Source organism: Triticum aestivum, chromosome 7D (genome assembly GCF_018294505.1).
Source record: "Triticum aestivum cultivar Chinese Spring chromosome 7D, IWGSC CS RefSeq v2.1, whole genome shotgun sequence".
Taxonomy (NCBI): domain Eukaryota; kingdom Viridiplantae; phylum Streptophyta; class Magnoliopsida; order Poales; family Poaceae; genus Triticum; species Triticum aestivum.
In genome coordinates, this window is record NC_057814.1 from 259,676,913 (window position 1) to 259,682,848 (window position 5,936).

The following is a 5,936-nucleotide window of genomic DNA, read 5'->3' on the forward strand; positions in this document are numbered from 1 at the left end:
CGGGTCCTGGGCAATCCTGTGATAAAATCCATGCCTATTTTATCCCACTTCCATTCGGGTATCGGCAATGGCTGCAGCAATCCTGCTGGCTTCTGATACTCTGCCTTCACTCTCTGACATACATCACAAACTGCTACAAACTCCGCAATATCCTTCTTCATTCCGGTCCACCAGAAAGTATTCTCCAAATCCAAATACATCTTGGTATTCCCTGGGTGAATCGAGTACGGTGAATCATGGGCTTCCTGCAAAATCAACTTCCTGATCTCCGGATCATTTGGCACATATACGCGGTCCTCGAACCATAAGGTATCGTGCTCATCCTCACGAAATCCCTTGGCTTTTCCTTTGCTCATCTTCTCCTTTATCTCTTTAATCTCCTTGTCTGTCTTCTGAGCTTCTCTGATCTTTTCCATCAAGGTAGGCTGAATCTCCAATGTCGCTAAATAGCCTCTAGGGACTATCTCCAAACATAGCTCACGTATGTCCTCGGCTAACTCCTGAGGTAACTCTCCTATCATGAGGGTGTTGATATGACTCTTGCGGCTCAACGCGTCTGCTACTACGTTAGCCTTTCTGGGGTGATAATGCAATCTCATATCATAGTCTTTGATGAGCTCCAACCATCTCCTCTGTCTGAGATTTAACTCCTTCTGCGTGAAAATATACTTCAAACTCTTGTGATCCGTGTACACCTCACAATGGTTTCCGATGAGAAAATGTCTCCATGTCTTCAATGCATGCACCACGGCTGCTAATTCCAAATCATGCGTAGCATAATTCTTCTCATGGGGTTTAAGTTGTCGTGAAGCATACGAAACAACTCTTCCTTCCTGCATAAGCACTGCTCCAAGTCCTCGACGAGAAGCGTCGCAATAAACTTCATAGTCCTTGCGTGGATCTGGCAGAATCAACACTGGTGATGTAACCAATCGTTTCTTCAACTCCTGGAAACTAGCTTCACATTCCTCAGTCCAACTAAATTTGGTGTCCTTCTTCAATAGCTCAGTCATGGGCTTAGCAATCCTTGAGAAATTCTCGATAAATCTCCGGTAGTATCCTGCAAGTCCAAGAAAACTCCGGATTTCTCCAACTGTCGTGGGCGATTCCCAACTTGTCACTGTGTCAACCTTGGCAGGGTCTACTGCTATTCCTTCTCCAGAAATAACATGTCCAAGGAATCCAACTTCCTTCAACCAAAACTCACATTTGCTGAACTTGGCATATAACTGATGTTCCCTGAGCTTCTCAAGTACCAATCGTAAATGCTCCTCATGCTCTTCTTCATCCTTGGAAAAGATTAAAATATCATCAATGAACACCACGACGAACTTATCCAAAAACTCCATAAACACTTTGTTCATCAGGTTCATGAAATAGGCCGGTGCGTTAGTCAGTCCAAATGACATAACGGTATACTCATACAATCCATATCTGGTGGTAAATGCTGTCTTGGGTATATCCTGCTCTCGAATCTTTAATTGATGGTATCCTGATCGTAGATCGATCTTGGAAAATACTTTAGCTCCTTGCAGGCGGTCAAACAAATCATTGATCATCGGCAGTGGGTACTTGTTTTTGATGGTCACTTCATTCAATCCTAGGTGATCAACAACCATCCTTAGTGATCCATCTTTCTTCTCTACTAGAAGTACTGGTGATCCCCAAGGTGACGAACTTGGGCGAATATAGCCTTTATCCAGTAACTCCTTGATTTGCTTCTTAATTTCCTCCAAATCCTTTGCGGGCATCCTGTACGGTCTCTTAGATATTGGCCCTGTGCCTGGCAAAAGTTCAATCAAAAACTCAATGTCTCTATCTGGTGGCATGCCTGGCAACTCTTCTGGAAATACATCCGGATAATCCTTCACCACTGGTACTTCCTCCTGTAGAACTGCTGATAAGGAATTCACTTGAGTCCTCTTCGGCATATGCCTGGATACATACTTGATCCTTTTCCCTTCCGGGGTGGTAAGAAAAATAGTCTTGCTGGCACAATCGATGTTTCCTCCATACAACGATAGCCAATCCATTCCCAAAATCGCATCCAAACCTTGCGATTCCAAAACAATGAGGTCTGAGGGGAAAACATGCCTTCCAATGGCCAACAGTATCTTAAAACATCCTTCGGTGGCCATATACTCTGCTCCTGGCGAGGTTACTAACATGGGGCTTTTGAGAACTTGGGTGGACATCTTAAACTTGTTTACGAATCCCCTTGATATGTATGAATGCGATGCACCAGTATCGAAAAGAACAGTTGCAGTAAATGACTTAACCAAAAACTTACCTATTACTGCATCAGGCTGAGCTTCAATCTCCTCCACGCTCACGTGGTTCACATGTCCTTTGTTGAACAGGTTCGGCTTCTTCCCAGAGCTTCCATTGCCGTTTCCATTTTGGACTTCGGGACAATCAGTTGCATAATGTCCCGTCTTCTGGCACTTGAAACAAGTAATGTGACTTAGATCTCTCTTGGTTGGGGTAGATGGGTTGGTGCGGTTCTGTCCGTTTCCTCCTCCATTCCCATTACCATTCTTGGAGCCATTATGGTTGTGCGAACTACCTCCTCCATGGGTATGCTGAAACTGTCCTCCCGGCTTCGGGGTAAATCGTGGCTTCTGCTGAGCTCCAGAATTATACTTCCCTTGTCCATACTTCCTCTTGCGGTTTTCAATCTGTTGTTGCTTCCCTTCTATCATGAGAGCTCTATCTACCAGCTCTTGGTAGTTGTTGAAAGTTGCTACCATCAACTGCATACTCAGTTCATCATTCAGTCCTTCCAGAAACTTCTCCTGCTTGGCTGCATCCGTAGCAACGTCATCTGGTGCATAACGTGCTAACTTACTGAAATCTTCCACATACTGGCCTACGGTGCGTCCTCCTTGGCGTAGGTTGCGAAACTCACGCTTCTTCATAGCCATAGCTCCTGCTGAAACATGAGCTGTACGGAAAGCTTGCTGAAACTGGTCCCATGTGACAGTGTCAATAGGGTGCGTGGCTGTATAATTCTCCCACCATGATGCTGCGGGTCCATCAAGCTGATGTGCGGCAAAACGCACTCTTTCCGCATTTGTGCATCCTGCAGTGGTCAACTCCCTTCCAACTTTGCGGAGCCAATCATCTGCAACAATCGGCTCGGTGCTACTGGAAAACACCGGCGGGTTTAGCCTTAAGAAACGGGCTAAGTGGTCAACAGGTGGTGGTGGCGGTGGGTTGTTGTTGTTGTTGTTGTTGCCTTGGTTCTGAACTAACACTTGCATCAAGGCATTCTGTTGTTGAATCAACTGGGTGATCTCTGGCGGGAAAACAAATCCGGTGTCGCATCTCGGAGGCATCTGATAGGTTTAGAAAAGATGAGAATTAAGAATAGAATGAGGTCTAGAGAGAAAACACTACCCATATGCTCATGAGACAAATCACTCAATATCACTCAATCAATCCAAACAAGGCAAAACAATCGATCTAACTAGCGTTACAAAGTGCTTGAGCTATACTACTAAATGGGGGAAAAACTACTACTGATATGGTAGTCTACTAAAAATTCTGATCCGTTGAAGACTCCATGATATCTGCTCCAGCTTCATCAATCCATTCCTCTTCACTTGGTTCCGAGTCGGTGTCGTCGATGATGATGTAGTTATCCGGACAAGTGCATTCGTCGACTTCTGCTTTTGGCACTGGATTTCCCACGAATGCTCCAATCTTATTCTCCAGGTCGTCAATCTTCCCGACTAGTGCGTTGATTTCTTCCAAATAATCTTCGCGGTTAGCCTTGAGTTCTTCTTGGAGTTCCTTGATCTTCGTGAATGCCTTCTTCAGTTCTTCCTTGTCCGTGCACATCTGGTTCTCCTGGCGTCGAATATGTTGGTTCTGCTCCTGGATGAAAGCTGCAATTGATCCATCCTTCTTGGTCTTGATCATCTCCCATTACGCATCTCGACGTCCACAAATTTGGTAAATTGTATCCTTAAGCTCCTGATGATAGACTTCTCCAATGCGTCCCATGGCGATATGTGCGGCCATGCTCTTCCCTAAACTCCAAGTTGGTGCTTCGAAAACCAATCTTATGGGTTCCGTAATTGGCGCAAACGTTCTTCCTGGAATGCTAACTTGAATCTTCCAGCTCTCCTCTTCAGGTAATGTAGCGTTGTAGGTTCCAGTGACGCTTGGTATTCCTATGTTCAAGTACTTGGTGACTTCCTTCAAGTGTCGTTCAAATGGCGTGTCTTCATCTGGTTGCATGAACTTGCTCCTTGCATTCGCCATTCCTAAAAGAGTAGAAAGTGGAGAGGGGTCAGAAATAAGAAGAGAGAAGTTTTCTAGGGCTTAAGCTTAGTGGTCGTGTCCTATAGTCAGCGTGTGCTCTGATACCAACTTTGTAGCGACCAGACCTCAAATGGCCTGTGCTGCTGTGCACCAATGTCATCCCTGGATCAGTAATGCTGACACGCACAGTACAAATGGAGGATTTATAACAGAGTAGCAATCACACACTTATTACATCAAAAATCTCCGAAGAGATTAAGTATAATAAACATGGCTTAAGGCCATCTAATAACGATAACAGCGGAAGACTTGGAAGATAAGTGAGTCCATCAACTCCAGCGGCATCACTGAGTATAAGACCACGACCTAAGGCTCCTTACTCGTCGTCTGAAAAGTCTGCAACATGAAACGTTGCAGCCCAAAAACGGGTCAGCACATAGAATATGCTGGCAAAGCAACACATAGAGAACAATGAACAATGATAATCCTATACTAGCATATATGGCTGGTGAAAAGGCTCTATGGTTACAGTTTTTGCGAAAAGCCAATTTTTCCCTACTTCAAAGGAATAAATTTTATTTAACTATCATGGTGGTTGAAACATTGAGAAGGTACCTCCAACTCAATCCCAATTAAGTAACATCATTAACCCAACAAAATTAATTATAAGTATCACGGTGATGAGATTCAAATGATAATCCAGGTACTAGATACTCAAGTTGTCCATAACCGGGGACACGGCTAATCATGATCAGTTTGTACACTCTGCAGAGGTTTTTGCACTTTTCCCCACAAGACTCGATCGCCTCCGCTTGATTCTCGCACTACATGTTGTTTGAGAAACGGATGACCGAGACACAGTCTTTCAGAAACAGTCACTCTCTACTCTGGATGGACCGGTACACCTACTTTCCCCTACATCTGCTAGTCCACCTCTTCAAGAGATCCTGTAACCTACTCAGCTATGCTAGAGCCCATAATAGCTTGCGGCTGCACACGGAAGTTTCTAGCATGAATAATCTTATGATCCCTTTGAGCCTGGGTGGCGGACCTTATACATACAGACAACACTGGGTTCTCCAGGTGCCTCAATCCACCCAGATGTGAGTTTTAGTTGCCACCTTAAGTTGAACCATTAATTAACATCTCACATCTTTCATGAATATCGCTCAAACCCAATCCACGTCTACGAGCATAGCATGGCGATAATAAAAGCAACGTAGAAGTAACTCCCAAGGGTTTGATAAAGAACAGGTAATAGGTACCACCTCAACTACTTCCCAATACCCACAGTTTATTTAGATACTAATCATGCAATGTGTTTGAGTAAATATATCTAATGCAATAAAACTGGGTATGAATGGGGTATGATCAAAGTGTTACTTGCCTTGCTGATGATCCGCAAAACCTAGCGAGTCGAAGTAACAAGCGGCACACTCCGGGTACTCTATCGCAAACAAACAAGCATACAATCAGTACTCATCTAATGCACAGGTAAAACTCGAAAGAAAGATCCAACCAGAAAGTTCAACTTAAGAACTCCGGTTTGCAAAAAGAATCAACTCGAAAGAAGCAACGAAAGTCAAACGGCGAAAGAAAGAAACTTTGTTTGCTAATCTGGATCTAGGTCAAATTTTACTGTAGCAAAAACTTGTTTGAGTAGGTTA